A 26,739-nucleotide genomic window follows, 5' to 3' on the forward strand; every position below is an offset into this window, starting at 1 on the left:
AAATGCTGCTGACACTGCCCAGCAGTTGTGTGTGTGTGTGTGTGTGTGTGTGTAAAAATCCACCGATTTTACTAGAGGCACTATCTCCTCTCACGGTTTGTGAGCCCATTCTGCCCCGAGCAGCTGTGCTGTGACTGTCTTGGCAGCCTGGCTCTCAGACCTTAGGGAGGTGGCCAAGCTGGGTCAATGCACAGCTCTCCCCTCAGGCACGAACAGAGGAAATAAGCAGGTGGGAGCCTGCCAACCTTACACATGTGGCTGGTCCCTTCATATCTCCCCCCCATCTCTGGGGCAGCCCCAGCCCAGCTGCACCCCAGGCTCCCCACCCCAGCCCCACCAGCACAGCTGTGGCACTTGCCCTGCGCCAGCACCTCCCTGCCTCTCCCCTTGGCCCCAGGACAGGGGCTGGGCAGACACCATGCAAGCAGGGGCAGCAGCATCTGGAACCCTTGGGGCCCAACTGGGGCCAGCAGCCAGGGAGCTTGGGGCGCTAAACTGGGATGTGGGTCTGAGGGGGCTCATGGTGGAGCATGGGGGCGGAGAGCAGAGCAGTCCTAAGCAGCCAGAGGTGGGGAAACCCAGGGCAGAGGGGATGGGGTTAAAAGGGGGCAAGGGCTGTATATGTGTGTGTGTGTATAAATAAAAATGTTTATGTGCATATGTATATATGTATGTTTATGGATGTGTGTATGTGTATATATATGCATGTGTGTTCATGTATGTATTTATGTGCATGTACATATGTGCATGTGTATATGCCTGTGTATATGTGTGTGCATCTATATATGTGTGTATGTATATATGTGCATATATGTTTATATGTGTGTATGTATGTGTATGCCTATGTGTATATGTGTGTTTGTGTATATATGTGCATGTGTATATATGTGCATGTGTGTGTGTGTATATACATATACATATATATATATATATATGCATGTGTGTGTGTTTGTATATATGTGCATGTGTATATGCAGGGTTCAAATTATGGGGGAGCTTGGAGAGGGAGGGGGCTGACCTCCCCCCCCCCATAAGAAATGAGAGCCTCCCTGTAAGATTTGAAAATTATAATCTGGGGAGGGGGGCTCCAATTTTATTAGGGTATTGTGATGGGCAGCCCAATTTTTTCTGCAAACCCCTGCCCTCAGAGTCAAAGTGTAATTTAAACCCTGTGCACGTGTATGTGTGCACACATATGTGTGTACCTGTGTGTGTACATGTCCATGTGTCCATGTGTATGTATATGCATGTTTGTGAGTATGTGTGCATGTATGTGTACACATACATGTGTCCATAGCTATGTATGTGCATGTGCGCGCATACATGTATGTGTACATGCATACACGTGTGCCTGTGTGTACACACACATATATGGACACAGGTATATGTGTGTCCACACATGCGCGCGTGTGTGCAGGTGTGTACATGTACACGTGCGTACATACATGTGTGTGCATGCGTGCGTACACGTGCACGTGTGCAGACATGCGTGCGTGTGTGTGAGGCGGGGGGAGCGGCGTCGGAGCGGGCGGCCCTGGCAGTGGGAAGCCCCGCGCCGCGCCGCGCCGCCCTGCCCCGCTCCGCCGCGGCCCCAGGCCCGGGCCGGGATTGGCAGGAGCCTGTTCCCTCCTCTTCCTCCCCCCGGGCCGCGGGGCCGAGGCGGGCTCCATTCCTCCGCTGTCGCAAGCCGCCGCCGCCGCCCAGCCCGGTGCAGCCGCGGCCGCCGCCGCATTCCTGGCATTCCAGGGCGGGACCGCGCCGAGCCCAGGGCCGCGGGCGCCGCGCTCGCTGCTGCGGCGGGACAGCGCTCCGCTCCCGCCCCCAAACTTCTGCCAACTTTCAGCGCCTCGGCCTCCCTCCCCAGCCCGCAGCCAGCGCCGCAGCTTTCCAACTTGGTGCCCCGGCCGGCCCCCCTCCCAGACGGAAACCCCCGCCTCCTGCTCGGCCGGGAGAGCCTGCGCAGCGCACAAAGCCGGACCTGCCCTCAGCTGCCTCTTCCCGGGAAACGGACATCCCGGCGCCTCGGCTTGGCTGCTCGCGGCATGTGAAGGCAGGTAAGGGGCGCTGGGCTTGGCCCCCCGGGGCTCTTCAACCCGCCTGGCCGCTCGTTTCCCCGGGGGTGGCTGGGGAGTCTCCTTGCCGGCGCCTCCAGAGCCATGGCCACTTCCACCGGGGAAAGGCAGCAAGCGCGCTGGCATCCGCCTCGGCTGATGGGGACCGGGGCTGCACCTTCCATGAGCGAGAAAACATTTTCCAGCTCTTTGAGTTGGTCTAACAAAAGACATCAGATTTACCCAAAGAGCCTTGTCTGCCTGTGTCCTTAGACCAACACGGCTACAGCCTACACCTCTATAGATTATTAAGGGGAAACTTTCCCAGCAGAAGGGCTGGAGCAAGCTCCCGGGAGAGGTAGAGGAGTCTCCATCCTTAAGACCGGGGTAGACAAAGCCTTGGCTGGGATGAGGTAGGTGGGGAGGGTGCTGCTTTGAGCAGGAGTTGGGTGGTGCAGGCACCTACCCTGGAGATCTTCAAAAAGAGACTGGATGCACACCATGCTGGGGGTATTTGACCCCAGCAGTCTTTCCTGCCCAGAGCAGCAGGGGCTGGACCTGATGATCTCAGGAGGTCCCTTCCAACCTTCATTTTCTAGGAGTCTGTGGCTGCTACATCCCTGTGTGCCCATCAGGGAAATTTTAACTATGGTATGAGGGCTGGGGGGAGGTTAGAGTGCCCAGAAACTGGCATGGGTTTAGGTAGGTAGGGCCCCATCTAGACAGCCCACCTCCTGATCGTGCCTCCCTTGAGCCACCAACATCCTTGCAAATAGCTGGAAATGGGCTAACAAGGTAGTTTGGGTAAATCCGATATCTTTTCTAAGACCAACTGAAATAGTTGGAAAAATTCTTCTTTGCAAGCTGTTGGGCACAAACACCCTTTTGTCAGGCTGAGGAAGCGTCTGCAGATGGTCTGTGCTGGAAGAGAAATGGGCTATGCTTTCTGCTGAGCTCTGATCGCTTATTGACACTTTTGTGTGACTCTGTTTAGCTTTCGGCCATCCTTTCTCCCCCTTGGATGATTTACCTTGTTCTTTGTTAGTTACCAGGGAAGTCCCCCACTGGCCACTTGTCTACAGCAAACAGGGGCCGGCCAAGTTAGGCAGACAGTCTTCCACCAAGCCTGTGTAAGCATTTATGACATCTGCTCTCACTTCTGGTGGCACAGACTCCCTCAGTCCTGAGTTGGTTGCCTTCTTACAGTCCATTCGAGGTCAGTGCTATGTGGGAGTGAGGTGCACGTATGTTGGCGCGTGGTATATGACATACAATGGATGTGTGGCTGCAGCTGCACAAAATAATCAGGTACTTCTGTTGCAAGCACTCTTCTTTAGTTGCTTGTAACTAATAATATAGTGGCTGGGGAGGGGGCAGAAACAGGGAAATATTCATAGATTCATAGATGTTAGGTGCTGGAAGAGACCTTCCAAGATCATTGGGTCCAGCCCCCCTGTGCTTGGGCACGAAAGACTGCTGGGGTCAGATGACCACAGCAAGGTGGGCTGCCTGTAGGTTGTTCTCAAGACTGGTATGGAGCCCAAAACCAACCACAGTTGAAGAAGCTGTGCTTACCTGATGGTGGCTGTTTGTTTGGGTTTTTTTAATTGTTTCCTCATAGACATTCATTATTTATTCTATAATAAGCATATTATTAAAAATACTACACTGAAGTTCTTCAGCGGTTGTGGCTTATAATGGCTCCCCCAAGTGGGAGTTGTTGAAGTCACCTGCCACCCCTCCTGTTCATGGAGATTGACGGAAAGAGCCACCTCTTACTGGGATATAGTGGGGGGGGGGGGCACTATGTAGGTTGGTCTCTTCTGACTATCTATTAGACATTGTATCTTTCAGGCAGAATTCAGGACCTGGAGAATATTAAGCTCCAGCATTTGCTTTTGCTCTGTTTAGGGATCTCTAGCTGCTATCGAATATTGATCAGATGTTTTTACAACATGAGGGGTTTCAATGGTGTGCTTTCTATCTGTATAGAATAGTAGTTGGGCCCTCATTTGTTAGGGGACTCTGCAATCGGACCTGTGTTGATTTCATGGGCTTTTTGCATAGGAGTTGCTTGCAGGAGGGGGCATACATTCAAATCTAGTGTTCCACAATACCAGAGTTTCTGAGCCAGGTTGTCCTGCCCCATTACACCAAGGTTAGTCTCTTAAATAGCTCATGGGCCCTAGTTTGTAAATGCATCTGCTTGAGGGAAGGCCTTGAACCTATACAATACCACATTGACTTTGCACATCAGAAGGGATTGTCTTGCAAGTTCTAAGTGCTGGATGAGGGCCCACATGGGTAAAGGACTGCAGGACTGAACCCTTGGCATTGGCGTAAGTCATTTGAATTGTTCAGCCTGTTTAGTCAAATAAAATTCAGTACTTAAAATCTGCCTCTCCTGCATTTGTATAATAATAGCAGTAACAACTTCTGTACTGTGTTGTTCCTGGGATTTAATTAGCCGCTGGTGTTAATGGCAGTTGATGCAGTTCTGCTGGTCCTTAATCACCAGTGGATGCCCTGTGCTCCAGTTGCTGCTGTTTAAATATGGGACAGCCTTCTCTGAAAAAGCTTTTTGCACAAATTGTCTCATTCACAAGTGGCTAAACCACATGTGGAGAAAATATTTGACCCAAAGAAAGGTCCCTTAGGCACTTCTAAAAAATCAACTCCTATTCTTTCATAGCTGTCTGGTACCATTGCAGACACTGGAAGTCCTTGTTCACATTATTTGTCCTCCTTGTGAGATTGGATTTGATTACTTAGCAAGAAAGCACAAATGTAGTATTCAGTTATGAATTCAACAGCTTTGCATCAATTTGTGCAGTGTAAAAGTACAGTTCACTTTGTTTTAATTTAAGTTGGGCTCTTCTCTTTGGTTGGAAAGTAAAATATTTTTTGTTGAATGCACACTCTAGCTAGCTACTGGATACAACTGCCTTTAGAATACACGTGTTCAATATGTCTTTAGTTTTAAGTGTGTTTTCTTAATTAAATACAGGCCCCAGACTTCAAGGACTTACCTATGTGCTTAACTTCATGCATGTGGGCAGTCTCAGTGAAGTCAATGGTATTACTGGTGTGAAAAATCAAACATGTCTATTTCTTGGTAGGGTCAGCACCATAATAATTAGTCTGTATGGAATATATTTGTGCATACAGAACTCAATTTGAACAAGGTTCAGGCACAAAAGCAAAGATGTTATGTATGATTGCTATTGTGGTCTTCATTTAATCCTGTTCTTCTTGTCCTCTAGAGAGCATTCCTCAAGGGTGGTGCTGTGATGTACAGATAATATGCAGTGGTTCTGTAGAATTTGCTATAAAGGAAATCCTGAATTAAAATCTCTTAGTTATTTAAGAATTTCATTTTTTTTTAAATTATATAGGTAGTTCAGAGTTACTACTCTAGAACCCCTTTGATTTAGGTTTTCAAATTCTAAAAGACTTTTCTTCTTTGGAAAGTAAACATTCTTTGCAGTTTTATGGTACCTCCTACCTGGGAACCATAAAGTGCTTTATAAATTGTTACCCTAACTAATAGACAGGGAAGCAATAAGACAGGGCTTTCCAACTTGCAAGCAGCTGAAGGCAGCACGCTACACTGGTTACAGGCGCCAGGCTGCACGCTGTGTGGACTGCATGGGGTGGGTTGTCCTGCCACATGGGTGCCTTGGATTCCCGTTGTGCAGCCAGCATAGTTCTCCTTATCACGTGGGCAAGGCAAACGCCCGCTTGGCATTGCTGCACAGGCTGCACAAGCCCCTTTTCACAGTTGCAATGGGAGAGTAACACCCCCTGCCCCCCATGTGGTCATTTTTTACCATGTTGCCCTGCCGCAGAGATCCTGGTATTTGCAGGAGCAATGTGGAAGTTGGGAATATGTGGGTTGCATATTAACCCCTTGCAGGTCAGATGCAGCCCACAAGCAGCCCTGCCATAAGCTATAAAGCCGGAATGACTTGCTCAGGGCTAAATGGGAATTTGTGTTAGTCAAGAAGAGAAATCCAAAGCTTATTTGAGAATGCATTCAGGGCTTGTGTCTCCATTTAGCTTTTATGCCTCCATGATAAAAGTTGGTTCACGATGAAGGCAGTAAAAATAAAGTCACTTTCCTTCTCTTCCCAGCTGTTTTCCTCCATGTACTGCTCTCCTTTCCCCAGTTCAAGAGAGAGGCTGCTTTGCCTTTCCACTGAATCAATGAAGAGCTGTAATCTATTGAGAGCTATCTTCCAACCAGCATCCCAATGTGCTCCCCCTTGCTATGGGATGGATAAGAATAACTTGAAATGAAGGTATACTGTATCTGAACAATGCAGCATAGTGGTGGGGGTGCTCTTTCATCAACAGTGGCTTCTCACCTTGGGCAGCATTGAGTAGCCCACTATGGGACTCCTGGGGAAGGGAAGTTTTTATGATTCAAGGAATGTGGATGCTTGGGAAGGAGACTTAAGTAAGGCCCAAGGTGAAAGAGGACTGTTATAAAATGAGAAGGAAAATAAAGGTGAGGAGGAGGCCCTTCATCTGACTGGGGTGAGAAGTAATTAAGGACTGCAAACACCAGGGGCTAGAAGAGTTAAGACTCCAGCTTCCAGGTGTGGGGGCCGAGGGGGGATGGAGGATCAGGAGTCCTCGGGAATGCTAGCTGGGGTTGCGGCTGCGATCCTGTGGCGGGTAGATGGGTACTCTCTATCACCGGAGCGGAATTAGGCACAAACGAGACACGTATCAATTGGAAAACAGAGGTAGCTTTACTTACACTGTAGAGTCGTATACAGCACAGGCAATCGTAGTTGCAACAATTCTATTCTCTAATCGGTAATCGAGGAGCTCTTGTAGACCGGGTAGCTCGGGTCTAACTCGGGCATGCAACACGGAGGATACGTCACAAGGCTTCGCCGATGGGGAGTCGTTGGCAGGTGATCAAGCTGCCGAAGTTCCATTCCAGGGGGAATCGCGGAGTTCTCCAACTAGGGCGGAAACGCCCCTAACCTTTTATACAGCTAGCGAGCCAATTGCCAGCTGCCACGTGGGAATAATTTAACATCGGCCAATCGTATTATGCAAACCTGCATTTCCTCGGCGGGAACTCTATCCACGCCAGAACTCTTCACTATGCCGAGACTTCCCCTGCCTTACCGTGCCTTGTGCTAGAAAGTTCCACTGTGTCGAGGCACTGATTCAAATCGGCTCTGACATGCCCCCTTGCCGAAGACACAGTTGGGACTTGAAGCACGTGCACACCATCCAAGTTATCGCTCCTTTTTAAAGATAACTGACTATGTACAAAAGTATACAACGACAGTAGTTCGTCCTCTACGGATCGAACCAAATAATAACCAGCACACACACACATTAATATATTGGTTACAAAAAGTTCAGTGACGAGGAGTTCAATAGGTGTCATGGTGGAGTCACACGTCAGACGACCTCTGCGTCTCTCTTTCTCTCTCTGGATCCGCTTCCAACACGTATTTCGAACCTTGAGTAAACCTGTAGAAAAAAGAATTCTTAGACACTGTTAATTAACTTATATAACATTATCCCTTTGGAGAGGTAATCAGATCTCTTCTCTTGGTTCCCCATTCTCCTTCAAGCACGTGACACAGGTGCTTGAACTTGACTCAGCTATGGATAGCTCTTGCACGTCCCCAGATGCACCATCACGAATGATGCCTAACACAATGAGGACGCTCCGGAGTCGCCATCTAGATCCTTTGGATACTGGAAACCCAACTCATGGGCTAACTGCCATTGACCCTCGTCTTCCAGGATCCGCAGCTGTCGCTTCGTGAGTCTGGAGTGGTGCAACAGGAAACCAAACATAATCCTCTCCTCTTTCGTCCTCTGTGGCGGTTGCCACACTCGCTCTGGGTCATTTGAAGTCCCTGTGTCTGACTTCATGAGCGCTTGGACTCGCGGAAGCTGTCGCAGCAGGCTGCAGGCTGGTTGGCCGGCTAACGGGTTGAGGAGGGCTTGAAGGACTGTGGACCAACACACATCGTTCCTCCCTCCATACACCTCAACACAAGCCTCTATGCTGTCAAAAGTTACTGGAACAGTTCCAGGGTTTCGCAGGTGGCGATGCGGCCACGGTCTCCGCTGCTGGGTCGGTGTCAGTCCCAGCGCGTGCTCCCTGGGTTCCAGGAACCGTACGAGCTTCCTATCACCGCCAGCAGGATCTGCTCTGCACTGATCCTCGCCGGATGACCCTCATGCCAGACGTGGGGCTTGTGATCCACTTGACCCGCAACGAGTGCTGGGAGCGGAACAGGCCAGTGAGTGTTATACGTTAGCCACTCTATATCAGTGGCATGTCCTCCACTCCACGAGGCTTGTTGAGTGAAGAAACTAACCTCTTCTAGATCAAGCAGGTTGGATCCAAACTCCATGACCAGACGTCCTAACCATACAGCCAAGGTCTCATCGGGCTTAATCTTCAACTCTTTACACAGTCCCTATAGCTCAGTCCAGGTCCTAGTGTGATGGGTGGTGTGGATTGTCTCCCACACTCGGCTACTTGCTGCAGCAGAACACGTAGCCGCTGTCGAAGCTGCCACTGCATCTGTGGAGAGGGGCGGATGTTCTCCGCTCACTGCCCCCTCCCTGTGGAAAGGAGGCGGGGCTGCCGGAAGCGATGTTGTGTCGGTGGGCGGGGTCGCTGGATGGGTTCCCGCCGATTCTCCCGAAGCTCCTCTCTTCTCTTCCGGTTCCTGGCAGCTCGCTCCTTCCTCGGCGCCATCTTGGAGTGGTGTCAACTCGGGGCTTCTCTCCTCTGCTGCTTCTCGTGCCGCCGAAATGGCCGCGAGCAGTCGGGCTTCCAGGTCTGCATTCCTCTGCAACAAAGTTGTCACAGCGCGGAGCAACACATCCAATACTCTCTCTCTCTTATCCCTCGGGGCTACACTCATATGGCCTCTCAACCCGAGCGCCATCGGGGGGTTAAACCGGTCAGCTGTCATCGGCTCTTCACCCTCCCGTGCGAGCTGCACGCAGCGAGTGAACTCCTGGCTGAGAGCCGGGTTCATGTCGCCCGATTCCCATCTGGTGAGGGGTGCGGTGTGCCCTCTCTCCCGGGGCCCGAACTGGACTCTCTCGCTGCCCATCACACACCCGAACGCCTCGGGGTGCAGATGTGCCTCCCATACTTCCGATACCTCTTCTCCTTTTTCCTTCAGTGAAAGGTAGCCATTGATAAACCTTTCACCCACTCCGCCCGCCTGGTGATACGCGATGTGGGCGCCTAGTTCCTCGGAGCTGGCCATGTGGCGTCTCCCGCTACGCCAGGGGCAACTTCTCACTAGCTCCTGCTCCATTAGATCTTCCCCAAATCCTGACTCCGATCCTGTCGATCCTAATCCCGATCCTGCTGATCCTGTTCATGACGCCATGTGGGGGCTGAGGGGGGATGGAGGATCAGGAGTCCTCGGGAACGCTAGCTGGGGTTGCGGCTGCGATCCCTTGACGGGTAGATGGGTACTCTCTATCACCGGAGCGGAATTAGGCACAAACGAGACACATATCAATTGGAAAACAGACGTAACTTTACTTACACTGTAGAGTCGTATACAGCACAGACAATCGTAGTTGCAACAATTCTATTCTCTAATCGGTAATCGAGGAGCTCTTGTAGACCGGGTAGCTCGGGTCTAACTTGGGCATGCAACACGGAGGATACGTCGCAAGGCTTCGCCGACGGGGAGTCGTTGGCAGGTGATCAAGCTGCCGGAGTTCCATTCCAGGGGGAATCGCGGAGTTCTCCAACTAGGGCGGAAACGCCCCTGACCTTTTATACGGCTAGCGAGCCAATTGCCAGCCTCCACGTGGGAATAATTTAACATCGGCCAATCGTATTATGCAAATCTGCATTTCCTCGGCGGGATCTCTGTCCACGCCGGGACTCTTCACCATGCCGAGACTTCCCCTGCCTTACTGTGCCTTGTGCTAGAAAGTTCCACTGTGATGAGGCACTGATTCAAATCAGCTCTGACACCAGGTGGCAGGAGAAAGGGAAAGAGGGTGACCCACAGGAAGTCGAAGACAGATAGAGGAAGCGCTGTGGCTACAGTGGCCTGAAAGCCTAGGAAAAAGTGATGAAGGGGATTGGGTAGAGAATGCCTAAACACATTTAGATGTTTTGAGCCAATTTTTGTTTGTGTATATGCTTACAGATGGAGTCTGTATTATTTTTGTGAGATACATGAGCTGACTGGAAGATATTTGGATTTTGCAGTCAGTATGTATATATACTGGAGGGAAGTTGTTAGCTATATCAGTCTGAAGTTAGGCAGAAGAATATAGACTAACTGGTTTAGAGAGGTATGAGTTTGGTAGGCTATAGCATCTGATAGAATAGGCTGCAGCCTATGAAAGCTCATGCTTCTTTGAACGAGTTAGTATATAAATTGTCATACTGTCCTGCCTTATGTATAAGAAGGAGACAAAAATTGTTTGGGAAGTGGAATTGGAGGAACTGTTACAATATTTTACTTTAGTGGTGTTGTGTAACTGTGGGGTGGCTATTACTTTTTGTGTATCTATCAGTGTTTAATAGCCTTGCTTTTTAGGTCGTAAATTCCTTATTATCTGTATTATTTTTTTTCTAGTTGGTATGGGAGTTGCCTAGCACAACAGTGCCTTTTCTGATTAAGATACTGAAGTGCTTTCAGCATAATTCTAATATTATAAAAGCCTTAATCTGTCTGTCTGTCTGTGCATAATGCTTTATTCGTGCTCTGATTGGCTGACAAACATGGGGGTGTGGAGGAGAGGAGTGGGCCCAAGCAGGGGAAGAAGCCAGCCCACCGCAGCGGTGGGGCCCAATGCAGCAGCGACAGGGGGAGGGGAGGAGTGGACCTCCTCCCCCCTCAGGCCTGAGCCCACTCCTTCCCCAGCCCCCTCCCCAGCGTTGGCCCCAAGCCTGCTCCTCTCATCCCCCCACCGCTGCCAGGGCAGCCTGGCCCTGCTGCTACCCCCCCTGCCATGGTGGTGGCCTGGCTTCTCCCCGCCCTCAGGTCCAATCCTCCCCTGCATCAGGCCTGGGTCCGCTCCTCCCCTCCCCCTGCCACTGCGGCGGGGGGGGGGGGGAGTAGGCCTGGCCCCCAAGCAGCAGGAGGGAAGGGGGGAGTGGGCTGGATGGGGGGGCATGGGGCTCTGTCCCTGCCCGCTCCCTCCACACCCCACCCCGTCATCCTTGACGGGCAATTGGCTAGTACATTTTAATAATAGTGATGGGAGAGACTAGAAAAGGAAGACAAGAAAGAACAAAGCCACAAGAGGGAAAAATTAGAGCTTTGAGAAATACTGTAAAATGTAGTGATTTTACAATAAGATTTCCATTTTTCAATCTCCCCCACATTCATTGATGCTTTTTATCTAGCTGGTTGTTTAGTCTTTTCTTTCATTAAAAATCAAGTGCAGGTGCTTTAGTTGGAGTTTAGTATTAATTCACCCTTTTCTGTTTGTTTGACACTGTTGCTACCCAGTTTGTTTACAAAACAATAAACTGGAGGTTTATTTCATTCTCTTGCAAATTGTATATTTGGTAAGCAAAAGACAGCATTGGTATTGATTTTGGTGAAAACAATTCCTGTGAAGCTTGGAAAAGCTTGAAAGATTAATCTCTTTTTAACTTCGGAAATAGGGGGAAAATCATTCAAAATTGTAGTTTTTCTTCTGTAAATGTAGTTTTCAACTTTTTACTAGCTTATTTAAAAATAGTAAATGAGTAGTAGATTTAAAAACTATAATGCATACAATTACACCAACATTAAAAAAAAAAATCAACTACAGGGTTGGAAAATGAATGAGACAGAGAGAAGAGAGAGCACATACTCAACTCCACAAAAGATACTTGCATAAATGTCCAGTTACTTTAAGTAGTTGCTTAATTACTACTGGTAAGCAAGCATACTAATGCTGCAGTACTTCAGTAGTTCTGTGCCATCTTCTTTAGCCATTGTCTTTGTTTTTCATGTTTTGCATGACACTCTCCCAGTTTTACGAATTGAAAAACATACCTGGAAACCATGTTCTTCTAATTACTAATCTTATGTTTTAACCACAAAAGAAAATAGTCACTATGCATTCAGTTTGTGTCTACATTTTTCCCTCCTCCCTATAAATTTCATCCATATGGTAAAAGAAATATTCGATTCTTAGTAACATGTGTTCTGGACCTTTTGATACGTGATTTCAGAGCACAAAAAACATGAACGATTAAGAGTATTGTGGAACTATGACTCAATGTCCATGGTTTTTATAGTCCTGCATCTTATCAGAAACATTCATGTAGTTTTGTTGATTCATTTTCTTTCAGATATACAATTGGAATATATTTTGTTTAAAATCATAACATAGGCTGCAGTGATTTGATCTGCTATTGTTCTTTTGTACTTGTAAAAGGGATGTTTTTGAAATTATTCTCATTGAAGCCAAGGGTAGTCTTAAGTGAGGAAGGCTTTCAGGATCCAGATTGTTTAGCTTAATTGCCTTTAACTTGTAATGAAAAATAATAGGAGAATATTGCAAAAAACAAACAAACTAGGCTACTGGTGGTGAATAAACAATATTAGAGCATGGTAAAATAAATATGATGGTACTGTGTATGCCCAATGGTTTCTCTGCCATACTTGAATTTGGGTTAACCCGTTTTGGCTTTAGATTTCTTCTGCATTTGCATGTTTGAACTTCCTACTATTGGGCTTTTTTGTGGCATCTCCTGCCCTACCTCAGATGCTCTTATTACTTCTCCAAATAACCACAAAGAAATTGCTCAAGGACAGGAATATCAGTTTCCCCCCCACCCTACGTGTTCATCCTCCACAGTTTATTCCTGCCATTGTGGGCCTACTAAGCCATTTTTTATATTTTCAAGTAACGATGAAAATATTTTGATAGTCTGGAATGTAATGAAACTGTAGTCTTAATACAGATATAAATAAAAGGCATTTCTTTGGAGGGAGTTGGCAAGAATATCTAAAATACAGACCTGTGATATTTCCAGCATGTGCAATCTAATCCCAATTTTTTTAAAGGTGTTTTTTTTCCCTCTGGTGCTTTCCTAATGAGAAGATTAAGGCCAAATTTAGAAACTGCAGCTTTCTTTTTCATTGTGTGAAAAATAGGAGCAGGACATACTTTCCTATTATGTTTATGATAATAGTGCCAAGTGATTGTCAAGATGGGGAGTACTGCATGTGAGAATGCTTTAGTTTAATTTTGTAGTAGCAATATGAACTTTGATTTTTAGATTATATCAAGAAAAAATATCAATAGTTCTTCAGAATGTTGTGTGTGTTGGTGATTATTAATAAAGTGGTTAAACAACAAGATGTAAAAAACTGCTGCTGATATAAAATTATATGGCTTAGTCAATACTACAGAAGGCTACTCACAGTAGAAAGGATAATTGACCTGCTTTTTGTGTTACTTGTTTCTAAAACAACTACACTGAGAAAAAAGTCCAGTGATCATTTCTCATTGACCTCTGTATCTGCCTTTGTGTGGACAGTAAAGCAAACCAAATGCTAGGCTGCATAAATGATAGGTTTCAATACTGAAAATAGTTAAATTTAATACTTATTATTACCCAGAAATGCTTTTCACATATCTGGCCATCCTATCTCCAAAAAGAATTAGAAGGTGAGTAATTGAGAGACTTGCATATGGGTTAGAGACATTGGAACTGTTTAGTTTAGAAGGAATAAGAAGTTTAATATGGTATACAAAATAAATGCAGCAGTGGTAATTCAGGTTAACCTACTTATCCTTTGTTATAATCCCTGCCTCTGATACAGTCAGTGAAACTGAAAGACAAGAAATTTTAAACTGGTGTATACTCTTGTATGCAATGCATACTTAATCAGTGATATGCATTGCCACTGCAGATCATGAAGGCTATGAGCTTGTCAGAACAACAACAACAAAAGGAATAATTTATGTGGAAAGCTTTTTCAGTTGTATACTAGTCAACCGCTATATGAGCGGAATTAAAAACAAATTACCTCTAGGACAGATTATCCCAAATGGGGTTCCTTTACCACCTTCCAAAGCATAGAGGTTGAGCAGCATCAGAGAGAGGATGTTGGGTTAGATTGGTCACTGGTCTCACCCAGTATAAGAATTCTCTTCCGGTTTGCTACTTATGATGAAGACGATGATTTTGAACAAAAAATATATGAAGTGAAATGGAAAAGTTTGATATATCTTCTAATGCTGGCAAGGAAAACATGTTTTGGGTCTTTTATTTGTCGTACTACTAGACACAATATTGTGTGATGTTTTGTCAAGGGCCCACTGGCTTATGACAAGAGTTAGACAAGAGGAGAAAAGAAATGGTTGTTAGCATTGGCACCTCTCACTAAAATAATACAATCTATTATATTATTGTATTGTATATTCCTGAGTTCTGGGAGATGTGGATTGGGATAAAAGTTTACATTTAAATGTTTATATTAAACATCCTAGATCAAGGGTGTCAAACATCCGGTGTGCAGATGGGATTTGACCTGCAGAACCCTGCCATCTGGCACTCAGTGTTGCCTCTGGGTTTGATCTGACCTACACAGGGCACAGTGTTTGTCCATGGTGTGGGACAGGTCCTTGGGCTGTATCCGACCTGTGGTTCCCCTCCCTTTCCTCTTTCTCTCTCCCTCCCTGGTATACCTGATCCAGTGGCCACTCCAGCTGGTCTGGGACCCATACTGTGTACACAATGTGGATCCCAAAGCAACTGGAATAGGCTCTGTGTGTGGTGCAGTCTAGCTGGACCTGTACTGTATGTGGTGGCCTCCCTGACTGCTCCAGAACCTGCGCTGCACCCAGCGCCTGCATGCAGCACGGGGCCTGGGCCAGCTGTGTGCAGCCCACATCCCAGAGCAAATGCTGCTTGTGGCACAGTCTGGCCTCAGCAGCCACCACGTACAGAGTAGCTGCTGGTATGGTTGAGTTGCACCGCACATGCAGCTCTTTCCAGCCACTTGGGGATCTACGCCGCATGCAGCACAAATCCCAGACCGGCTGGAGTGGCTGCCGGATCAGGTGCATTAGGGAGGGGGACGGGAAGGGGAAGGAGTCTGGGGGCCTGATCCAGCCCCTAGACAGCCCCACACCATTCATTTGGCCTGCGTCTGTTCTAGATGTTGATATTTTCTGAATGTAAGAAATATAAAGGCCCTTCTTTGAACATAGGCAATAGATCTTTATGAGTGTGGGGGCTCTCCTCCCACAAAAAAATTGTAATTTATAGCAATAGAGAGCTCTTACTGTTTGGATTATCTAAAATGTTAATATCTCTACTGCATTTAAAATCCTGCTTTAATCTATATCAGGTATGAACACAAATAGAAACCATTTAGTATTTAGGAGGCAGCTTGTGACAGTTTTTTGTCATATTATTAGGGAGAATTGCAGTTTTTTACTGTAAGGAATAAGAAATGCTTCAGAACTTTCTTGAGGTACTCAAAAGGCCCCATTATATGTAGGACCAAATCCCTCCATTAGCTCAGGTCAGAAACATCATTTTGAAATTGCAAGAAATCATACTCGTACTCGTTTTTGAAGACAGGCCCATTTGTGTTGTTGAAGAGCCTAAGGACCACTGCCATGGAGCAGAACCTGATTATACTGTTCAGATACCACAAAAAAGAAGATCCTTGCTCCAAAGAGCTAATGGTCTGGTCGAAGCAACAGAGACAAAAGATGGATATAAATAGACTGGCCAGCCTCATAAGCAAAGGTATCAGTGCAGCAGCAGCCTAATTGTTATTCAGTTTTATGACTATCCAGCTGAGGAGAGTTTTAGGGAGGGACCTGAAGGACAACAATCAAGTCATTTTGTGAAAGTTGACAGGAAGCTCCTCCTAAGTGCGAAGGACGGCATGAAGGCAATGCTAAAGGTTAGTAATAATCACTAGAAAAACCGGGACTACAAAATTATAGACACTGTCCTGTAAAGACTTTTCAAGGCATACACTCAGTGCTTTACAGGGCTTGCCTCATATTGGCTAAGATTTGCCCATCTGTCTGATTTAGCGTGCACTTAATCTGCAGGAGAGAGGGATTTTGCAGATGAAGATGATGCTAACAGTGCTGCTTGTTCATATTGGCACACAGAAGCTGGGTTTTTTGGTTGGTAACTTTCATATTATAAATTGTATGTTACCTAGCCAAATTTATAAGCTGTGCAATGTTCCTTACAGCCAAAGGGGGACAGCTAGTAAATTGTTCCCAGCTCTTGCCATCTGTTTCATAAGAATCTCTCCCTCTACAAAAGGCAAATGTTACATCATGAGCTTCTGTACATAAAATGTGGAAACTCTTGCACCCTTCAGTTTTAGGCTGGCTGGAGTCAGAATTGTGTTAAGGTAGCTTAAACTGTTTTTGAACTCCCACAGCTTTACAGATCCTATACATCTGCCAGTTTTTTGCCCACTTAGCAGTAAGCAGTATTCCATATAATCTTTGTATCATTGTATAGATTAGGAAGTTCACTCCCAGTGACCTGGAATTTGGTATGTATTTATTCAAACTATCAGAAATAAGAAGCATTTTCCTGTCAGTAGACAGAGTTAAAATAATTCATGCAATGCCAATATTTATAGGTTCACTCTAATGCCTAGACGAGAGTGTCTTAATTTGTTAGCACAATTATGCTTTTTTATGGTAACATAGGCAGCATATAACTTTTAATAAAACACTAGGATGGTTTAAACATCACATACATGCTCCAAAATAAGCTTATAAATAGCTTGCATATCAGGAAACAAAACACCCTCTTTTCTGTAGACATTAGTGAAAAAGCAAAAAATATCAGAGGTGGTGCTCTTCAGAAAACAGATTGAATTATTATTATTCCTGATGGTAGTGTGTCCAGAAATAATGGCCTTGCCATCCTATGTTGCAGGCTGTTGAGCTTCACCATCATGCAGTATGTGCTGTACATATATGCATTCTAAAAAGCAAAGCCTTTTGTCGTTTACCAGCAAAGCCATCACGCTGAACTGTTCCACACTAGACATTTATGTCAGGAAGCAGTGCAGGTCCAGATATGACAAGGACTGAAGAAGTAACTTTTTGCCTGATTTTTCCCCCCCCCTCCCCCCGCAACTTTATGATGCACCTAAAATTCCAGTTTTAGTCAGTGAGAGCCGTGAATGCTCAGCGTCTCTGAAAACTCGTACTTCTCTCTCTCTGCACTGTGTTGTTTCTCTCTCTTTCCCTTTTACAAACCTGAGATCTCATCCAAGGACATTGACTTCAGTGGCCATAACAGGAGAAGGATCCAGCCCTGGAGAGGAGTCTTTCCAGAGAGTTGAGGTCAACAGTAATCATTCTACCTTTGTGCTTGTGTGTGTGTTTTCACTAGCAAGAAAATAGTTTACATTCTTCAGGTGTCTTAGATTAGCTCTTATCGCAGGACTCCCACTTTTGAGGGAGTGAGCACTGAATGGCAGATAAAAGGCTGCAGCCCCTTTTCTGATGACAGTGATTAAAATAGGCTTTTGGACAGGCCTGAGTAGAATCAAAGGTATTATCAGCTGGCCTCAAATCCAGTTACTAGCAGCCACGTTGCCATGTTTGAGCTTTCTAATGTTTACTGTATTCTTTCCCTTCTCCCGGTAGAGACAAACTTTCTGGCAGACATGCCACAATTAGCTCTCACCCTGACTGAATGCCACTCCAATCCCTTTCCCCTATCCTGTATACTGCTCTGCTTTCTGCTCCATGTCTTCTGTTCCCTGCTTGAGTGGTGCTCTGTTTACTGCTCCCTGCCCTATCTGCCACTGTTTCCAGTCTTCTTCCCAGTTTGCCACTTGCTACCCACAGAGGCTGCCCACGCTACTTGGGAACCCATGTCAAAAGTTGGCCACCCCTACCTTTAGAATAGATCATTCGCTTCCCACAGCGCAGCTAGTTTCCCAGCCCACGCGAAGCAGCCTTTCACAGCCTAAACTAGGAATCCCTTACTACCGAAACTTGTAACAGGTAAAGCTTTCCTCATCACTCTTTATATGCATTGCCACAAGCTTTGACTTTACTAATAATGAAACATCAAGGATGGGATTTTCAGAAGCTTTCACAGATTTGGTTTAATTATGCTCATGCTTGAAGGTAATAGTAAATGGCAATGCCCTGCTGACATCAGTAGGAATAGAAGTAGACTGACACTTTGAAAATCCCACCTCAGTGAAGGTGAGTAGGACTTCTGAGAAAAACTAATACTATTCTTTATGGGAGAACTAGTTGGAAGGCTAAAATGGATAAAATAACGTTAGCAAGGCCATTGGACAGTGGAATTAAAGAGGAGTTATCTCCAGGGTCTTGAATGTGATTAACGTGGCCTTCCTTAAGCTTTCTGTTTGCAGGCACCATTTTTAATTGAGTTTTCTAGCTATTGGATTAGAGCTACAGTTTTGGGTTTGGCAGTTTAAAGACTTTCTGTCCTCCTAGAAATGGTAAAGATTCAAGCTGTCAGGGGTAACCCGTTGACCTCCTGCAACCCAAGCATACCCAAGCGTACTTTTGCCATTAACTTACTGTAGTTCCTGTGACTTCCTGCTTTGAACTCCTTTTTTTTTTTCTTTAAAATCTACTTTTCAGCATCTGTGAAATGGCCAGATCACTGCTTTGCAGCCTTCCTACCAAGTGACCGGAGCCATCAGTGTAGTGGTTGCACACGCTTTCGGCATTTTGAAAACACAGAAGAGAAGTGATGAAATCATTATCTCGTTACTTATTTGTTGTAGACACCTAAAATTCCTGTCTGCAGCTCAGGGGTTTTCAACAACATCTATTTGTGCTTGAAATAACATATGTTAGCCATAAAATTCAAATAATTAAAATATTACAGATGATTATAGTCTAGATAATTTAGTGTTTAGCAGGGGAATATTAAGTATGTTCTGTCATTGCTGATGTTTGCACTTCAAAAATAGGCTTTATTCGGTTTCTTTGTGACATTTAGGACATAAAAGCTACATAAAGTAACAAATTTACCCTGGACATTATATATTGTACAGCCTCTTGCTAAATTTTGCTCATTTAATATTATTATATGATAAAATAAAATACGTTGTTAGAGTAAGAGTTTTATTTGGGCTTGTGAGTTGAGATGGCCCTTCCTATTCTTTATTTTTATATTGTGATATCAGTGAAAATGTACTGGGTGATGTGCTAGTATAAAGAAGTGCACATTTCCCGTTTCAAAAGAGCTTACAGTGTGAAGGGGAAAAATGGAATGGTATGGGAACTAATACTATAGACAAGCAAGGTAGAAGCTAGCATTTGTATTGGATTTGTAGGCTGGATTGCCCTTGTATAACCAAACTGTTGTCCGTGTTCCTGTTCTACATTGTGATTAGCTGGCTAATTTCCTGAAGGTTGGTTTTTTTGTTTTAAATTCCTGATATAATGGAAGGCGATTACCAACATGTATGGTCAGAAACAATGCGTTTTTTGCATTGCATGCTAATCTGAAATTCAGTCACTTGCTGTCACATGGATGTGGGAAGAGATCTTTACTGTCATGGGGCTGATCTTATAAAGAGATGCCTCCTACAAGAGTTTGACCACATTGATTTTCCTCTGGGGTCAGGAAGACACCAGAGTGCTCCATTCCTCTCAAGGACAACTCAACACCTCATCATTTCTTACTCTTTTTCCTTCTTACCAACCATGCACTGCTTGGCTCTATTTCCTTTTACTTTTTTCTCTCGTGTCACTTCAAGTGACAACTAAAAATACATTTCCATTGCTATCATAGAGAGACTCCATAATTTTGTGACGAAGTTGTGAGTCATGCTGTAGTGCTGAAGACAGCGAGAGAAAGGAGCTGCATTTCCAAAACACTCTAAGATTTGCCTAATGCATGCCTTGATATTACCTCTGAAATACAAGTGGAATTATCCACAGAGGTTGTAAATGTGATTTGTATTTGTTTCCCCTAATGTCTGGCTAGGATTTCTGCCTTGTCAGCCATGTGGTAATTAATCTATTTGTGTCTCTTTGAAATCTTGATTGGTAATGTTAACCTTTGTTAATGTGAATATAGGATTTCTCCATTTAATTTACAGACACAACTCTTGTGATATAATAGAAGATTAACAAATGGTGCAGTCCTCTGGGTCATGCTGAGTGTACTTGACAACTGTCATTAGTTCTCTGGGTATCCCTGTGAAATTTCTCTTTTTCAATCTTTTACATGGAATATTTGAAGTGAAGACTGAACTCTGGCCAGTATAAGCAGTTCCATGCAATAAAATACTTGGAGCTAACTTCAAGGAACAATGCTTTGCTGCTTCTCTGTTCATAGTTAGCAAAGTTCATATTGCAGTGCAACAATTCTAGTGATAAATAGGGATCTACCTAATTCCTGGTGGCTGCTGACTGATTTTATGGGCATAACATGGGGTCCGGCAGTCATTTCTCAGGCAGAGCGTGGCAGGCCCCCCACACTTTTGATTGGCCAAGGGCCCCAGTGGCCCTGCCCTTCACTGCTGATTTGCTGCGAGGGCTGCCTGTCATGCAGTCCTGCTCCTCACCACTGATTGGTGGAAGAGGTGGAGCCACACGGCAAGCAGCCCTCATAGCCAGTTGGCACCAAGGAGCAGGGGTGGCAGCCTTCTTGCCAGCAGAGCCCCTCTTCTCCCATTCCCTGCCCAAGTGGGCTGCTGCAGTGCCAGTGGAGACCCAGCATTTTATTTTTCTTGGCATTTTTCCCCTCACAGACTTTGTAGGCATTGCCTGGATTTTGCAGAATCCACAAAATCTGTATAATTGCAAATTTGGTAGGTCCCTAGCTATAAACAAGGTGAAGCAGCTGTGCCTTTTAATCTTCCCATATGGTGCACTGCTGTGAGATAGAATAGGGTACTTCCCAGGCATCAGTACAGAGGAGGTAGCCATAACAGTGAAGGATATCCTGAAGTTTTCTGGGGCATTCATAGGGTGAAACAAATATGTTGTGGGAAAGGGAAGATTTAAACTCAGTGATTACTTTGTTTATGGATAACTTCAGATATTCTTCTGGTGCCAGCCAAGGAGAAGACAAGCAGTGAAATTGCCACTACTGTGGAGGTTGGTTATGAATGCTTTGAGCATGGGGAAGCTTTCTTAGATAAGAATGGACCATTTGCACAGTCTTCATTTACATTTTTACAGGATTTAATACTAAACCACTAATTTTCCTGTATGCAAAAAAAAATTGGAAATGAAGGGAAAGAATTTTGGATAGTCATTCTAAGGTCTTCTACTGGAACCTGTGACATACGGTACTACTGGGGTTATTAGGTAGGCTTCATAGAAGTTCACAGTATTGGAAAAGAAATGACAAAATGAGGTTCAAAACTGAAATGCTGGAAGAGATCTAGTGATGAAAAAGCAAATTAAGTGAGTCTGAACATTTCAGAGAGGCAACCTAAATTTTCTAGCAGGAAAATCTTATTAACGAGATCCGCTGAGCTTTGGAATAACCTCCCATGTGTGACGGTGGGAATTAGAAGATGGGAGAAAACACCACACACAACATATGCAGGAGGCAGCCCTCATAGCCAATCAGTGGTGGCCTTCCTAACCTACTACTTCCAACTTTCCTAACCTACTAAGCCTCCCTCTTGGAAGTAGTTGATTATAAAACAGATTTTCTAGGAAACTTTTTGTTCACAAGCTTTTTTTTTTTTTTTTTTTTTTTATTTATTCTTTATGCAGATCTCAGAAGATGGAGGAAATTTAATATTACACATAGATTCACAGATTTTTAGGGTTGGAAGGGACCTATTAGATCATCGAGTCCTACCCCCTGCCATGGGCAGGAAAGAGTGCTGGGGTCAGATGACCCCAGCCAGGTGTTTGTCCAAGCTCCTCTGAAGTACCTCCCAAAGAAGGTGACAGCACCACCTCCCTTGGAAGCATATTCTATATTTTGGCAGCGCTCACATTAAAGAATTTTTTCTTGATGTCCAATCTAAATTTGCTGTCCTTCAGTTTGCGGCCATTGTTTCTAGTTACCCTGTTGGGCGCCCTGGTAAACGTTGTATCCCCTATTTCCTAATGTTCCCCTCCCACCCGCCCCAATGAGTTTGTAGACAGCCTTAGGAAAAGGTTTTAATATTCTCGACCTTGGGAAAAGGTTTTAATAATTTGACATCATGTACACTTCTTAAACTTTATTTAGCAATGACACTTGAATAACCAATTATGATAGCAAAAAAATAAGCTACTAGGAGGTATCTATTGTGTACTTTCTGATAGCCAGGTTTCTTAGTGCTTTTATTCATTAGGGGTTTTCTTTTGCAACATAATTTTATATTTTTGGTTATACTTGGAGCTTGGGGCGTATTGGTATGCTATCTCTCATTTGCTGCTTTTAGCCTGCCTGTAAAAGACTATGTATTTGTACACGTAGGGAATTTTTACCTGCACTCAGGGAAATGACTGCAGAGTAAAAAGATCCAAGCTAAGTTTGAAGTAACTTGTCTGTGTAAATGAAAGCAGTCTAGCCAAGGGGGGATAGATAAAGTGACTGTCTTTATCTGTCTGGGCACTGTCAGGGCACATAAGTTTTGTAGTGGGCTCTCTGGTGTAGTGGCTGGTCTCCTTCCAATATCCAAAGTAGCTAGCTTAAACTTAGCCTGAGTATACTGTGCATCGGGGCCAGCAACCTTTTAGAGCAGTGCACTGCTGCTTGTGACCTGGCCAGCACCACAGGCCACAGATTTTCCCCCTCCCCCCCCCCCCCCCACAAGGATCTCCCTCTGCACTGCTTCCCTCCACAGCAGCAAAACCTCCTGTGGCTGCATTCACCTTGTGGTACCAGCTCTACCACTGTCTCTACCATGTACTGCTGATTCCCCTTCCCAACAGCAATTGAAAAAAGCCAGATATGGTGGCATTGGTAAGCAGGACTTCCTGAGAGGTTGAGAAGTTAGGGAAGAGAGCAGGGAGGGCTGTGGAGGGGGTGCTGTGAAGGATCAGCAGCATGGTGAAGGACAGAGAAGGGGGTTGTGCCATGCCCACTTATGCTGCTGATTCACGCCTCCCCCCCCCCCCCCCCCAACTGGATCCAATTGCTTAATGGGCCAGATCCAGACCACAGGCCATAGGTTCCTGCCCCCTGCTCTACACTCTTCTGTAGTCGCTTCTGTGCATTCATGCTCCTGGGGTTGCACAAGGTATCACAGCAGCGATTTGGATTAGAATCTCTCAAATAAAGCTGCTGATCTTATTTGGTGTAGTGCCAGGGGAACAGGAATTGCTTACATGAGAGCACAAGTAGTGTGAATAGTCTCTTCAGTTACCATTGTACAAGGCACAGGTCAGTGTCTAAAGGACCTGTTTGGTCCACCTTGTGCATAGGGACCAAGCTTGCTGAGGCAACTAGCTCTGATAATAATATTGCCATGGAAGTTATTCTGACTTGTTTTGAAAATATGATATTAGCAAAAAAAAATCCATACTATTTGACTTCCATGCAGATAGAGCCCTAAGCCTACATGGAATAAAGTTGGTGGAGGTTTGTACTGGTGCAGGATTCTCCATATTTATAGATTGTTGCAGAAAAAGAGACTTTATCTTGATTTTCTGATACATTTTGTCTTTCAGCTGCGCTTATGTAAGCAAATAATCTCGTCACTATTGACAGCTATTCTTTAACTTTTAAAAAACATAACTGTCATGGGCTGGAAGAAGTTTTGTGTTTAACAGGCAGTTTGTGCCATATTGTTTATGAAGACAACCATACCTATTTGCAACACAAACCTTCTTTCTTATGATTTTCCATAAGCCCATACATTTAAACCCTTTTATTACAGACTGCAGATGGTTATACTGTTTGCAACAGCAGTGTCATGTCGCCTGTTGCCACATATGCTGCTTTGAAAAATGTCTAGACATGCCCATAAAACATCTCCACTGTTATGATCCCTAGGAGAAACATACAAACTCATGAAATAATTAAACAAAGGATCATATTTTAGGGTGTGCGCGAGGGACCTTGGAACGCTGAATTAAAAAAACAAAAACATCTGTATATTGGATTTTATTGCATATACCACTGACACATGCACACCTTGTTTAAAGATGCAGAGTCACAAGTTAATTTTGTCCAGTAGCAGTAGCTTGTAAGTTTCTGTGAACTGTGATCTCTGGTTTAAAAAAAATAGGAAAAAATTACAACTGCATGTGAAAATTAGTGGAAGTGTAGCCAAAGTATATGACCAAACATGTGGTGGTAGCTAGTGAGTGAGCTATTTTAAACACAGTTGTGTTGGCTGACATATAGGGAGAAGTTACAAAGACAAACTCTAAGGCAGTGGTTCTCAACCTTTTTTGTACCAGGACCCGTTTGTAAACATCAGTGGCCAGTCCTGACCCAGTGCCCCTCACTCCTCGCCTGCTGCCCCCCTAGGCCCAAGCCCCTAGCCCTCAGTGTATGGGGCAAGGAGTGGGTATGTGTGTGGGGGGGGGGAAGCAATCCCGAAAAGGCACGGTTTCCCATGTTTTTCTCCTTTAAAGGAGAATCCATTTTTAAAGTGTTTTGATCCATTTTTCAAGTTTGTTCGTGACCCTTGCATATATGCTTGCAACCCACTTTTGGGTCGTGACCCATGGGTTGAGAAACGCTCTAAGGGACAAAAGAAATTAAAAAAACCCCCCAAACCCTCCTGACTTTGCTGTGGTGTAGAAGGCAACTGTATTTGTTTCAAATACAGTCAACATGAGAGTGGTTGTTAATGACATATGAAATGCTAAATAAGGTGGTGTTAATAATACATTCTAGTATATAGAGTACATGTATTACATCCTAACGTAATGAATATTTAGTGAGACATTGAATTGGCGATCTGTTTACTATTTGATACTTCCAGTAACTCAAGTTGTGAATGATAGTTGTGATATATGTCATAATTAGTCATCTTCTTATTGCAACTGTCCCACAAGAAGTTTAGCTAGCTGACAGAACCCAATTCTGAAAACTCTTCCCTGTGCTAATAGTCTGTTCCTGCAGTTTTCTTTCACAAAATAGGTTCTAGTCTAAGATGAATGCATAAAAGAGCCTGGACTCTTAGCAGCTTGTTTTAAGGTTAATTATTTTTTTACTGATAACATTTATTTTCATATTTAATTGCTATCAAATTATTACATTATTTTAAATAGAACTGTTCTTCAATCCCTGGGTTTTCTCATTTGTCTGAGGAGTAAGCAATATTTCCTGTATCACAAAAGTCATCAGATTGTCTTCCTGCTTCACTTTTATTATTACTGTTTCAAGGTAACCTTTTAAAAATCAGTTTTCAACTTTCAGTTTTTCATTTGAAATTTTAGAATATATTCCTCCCTCCGCCTTGCTATGTGTGTTCATATGCACACCCCTCCCACCCCCCACACCTTCCCTTTCTTTTACAAATAGACCTTCATCTTTTTGCCTCCCTCAGATTTGCTTCAGGCTTAATTTTAAATAGCAGTTGCCATTGTGGTGATAAACCTCACTGTAGGACAGAGGTTGTCAACCTTTTGACTTAAGGGACCCTTTGATAGGCTCATGGAACCCTTAGAAAATGCAGCTATTAGTTTCCACTTGTTTTTTGACTAGAGAAAAATAATAGAACAATTCTTCTGTTGCAGAGAAGTCTAAAATATCTCAGCAGATCTGAATGCTTTTAACATTATGGATTCCTGTTTGAAATCTCTGGGTTTATCTTGTGAAAGGATCTGAGAGCACCCCTGGGTGCTGTAGTACCCTGGTTGAGACTCACTGCTATAGGGACTCATAAGAATATTCCTTTCTGAGACTGGTGCTCTTCAGTGGCTTATGCAAGTAGCAGAGCTAAACAGGCTGTTCAGTTTCATTGCTTCCTACCCTAGCTTTGTAAACTGCAGTACCATGTATACTTTTTAACTCTAAACTCACTTGCAAGGATCTGATTCTGCAGCATGCTGTGTACTTCCTGCAGATGAACACCCTGTATGAACTCTGGCACTTGGGAACTTCAAATTTCAGTTCACTAAACTGAGGGTTGAGGGTCCTCAGCATTTTACAGATTGGTGCTTACATTTAGCTGGCCAGACTTCAGTTGTAGGACTTTGTTGAAACACTTGCTAAGTTACTTGAGGTGCACAGTTTATTTCTGGCTTTCATCTAGATGAGAGGTTTGGAACATGCAAGTACCTAACGTGGGAAGGGAAGCTGAGTTGTTTGTTTTGTTTTGTTGAAAATGGAAACTAGAGGTGCACCAATACATCAGTCCGATTATCGGATTGGCACCGATATAAAGAAAATGGATTGTATCAGAAATCGGCCTGATTTCACCGATAAATGCCCATGCATGTGCACAGTTGCAGCACAGCACACAGGGAGTGAGGAGCAGAGCCCAGCAGCGTGGAGAACTGTGTGCAGCTGATAAGTCTGGTGTGGTGGACAGGGAGGGGGGAAGGGGCATGGGGGGTAGATCAATGACCCCTACAGTGAGGGAGGGAGGGGCTGGGGCAGGCATGGGACATAGCTGTGGCTCGTCTGGGGGTGTGTGCGGATGGGGTGGGGCGGCTCCTACTGCTGTGCACACCCCGAAGGGGCAGGGGGGGTGGGGAACATGCCCCTGGATCTGCGTAGGGTGGGCAGCAGTTGTGGGCTGGGGCTGTGGCTGCTCCAGGCTCTTCCTGGTGCATGGGGGCTGCTCTTGGGGCA

The 26,739-nt window shown here is 44.9% G+C and overlaps 1 protein-coding gene across 1 annotated transcript in view; it reads left to right on the forward strand.

Moving 5' to 3' along the window:
• The first annotated feature begins 1,601 nt into the window (after positions 1-1,601).
• Positions 1,602-26,739, forward strand: part of PTPN14 (protein tyrosine phosphatase non-receptor type 14) — a 180,265-nt gene continuing 155,127 nt past the window's right edge. Inside the window, exon 1 of the mRNA XM_006275628.4 lies at positions 1,602-2,054. The gene's annotated coding sequence lies outside the window, so the exon portion shown is untranslated. The remainder of the gene's footprint in view (positions 2,055-26,739) is intronic.

This window comes from Alligator mississippiensis, chromosome 1 (assembly GCF_030867095.1).
Source record: "Alligator mississippiensis isolate rAllMis1 chromosome 1, rAllMis1, whole genome shotgun sequence".
Taxonomy (NCBI): Eukaryota; Metazoa; Chordata; order Crocodylia; family Alligatoridae; genus Alligator; species Alligator mississippiensis.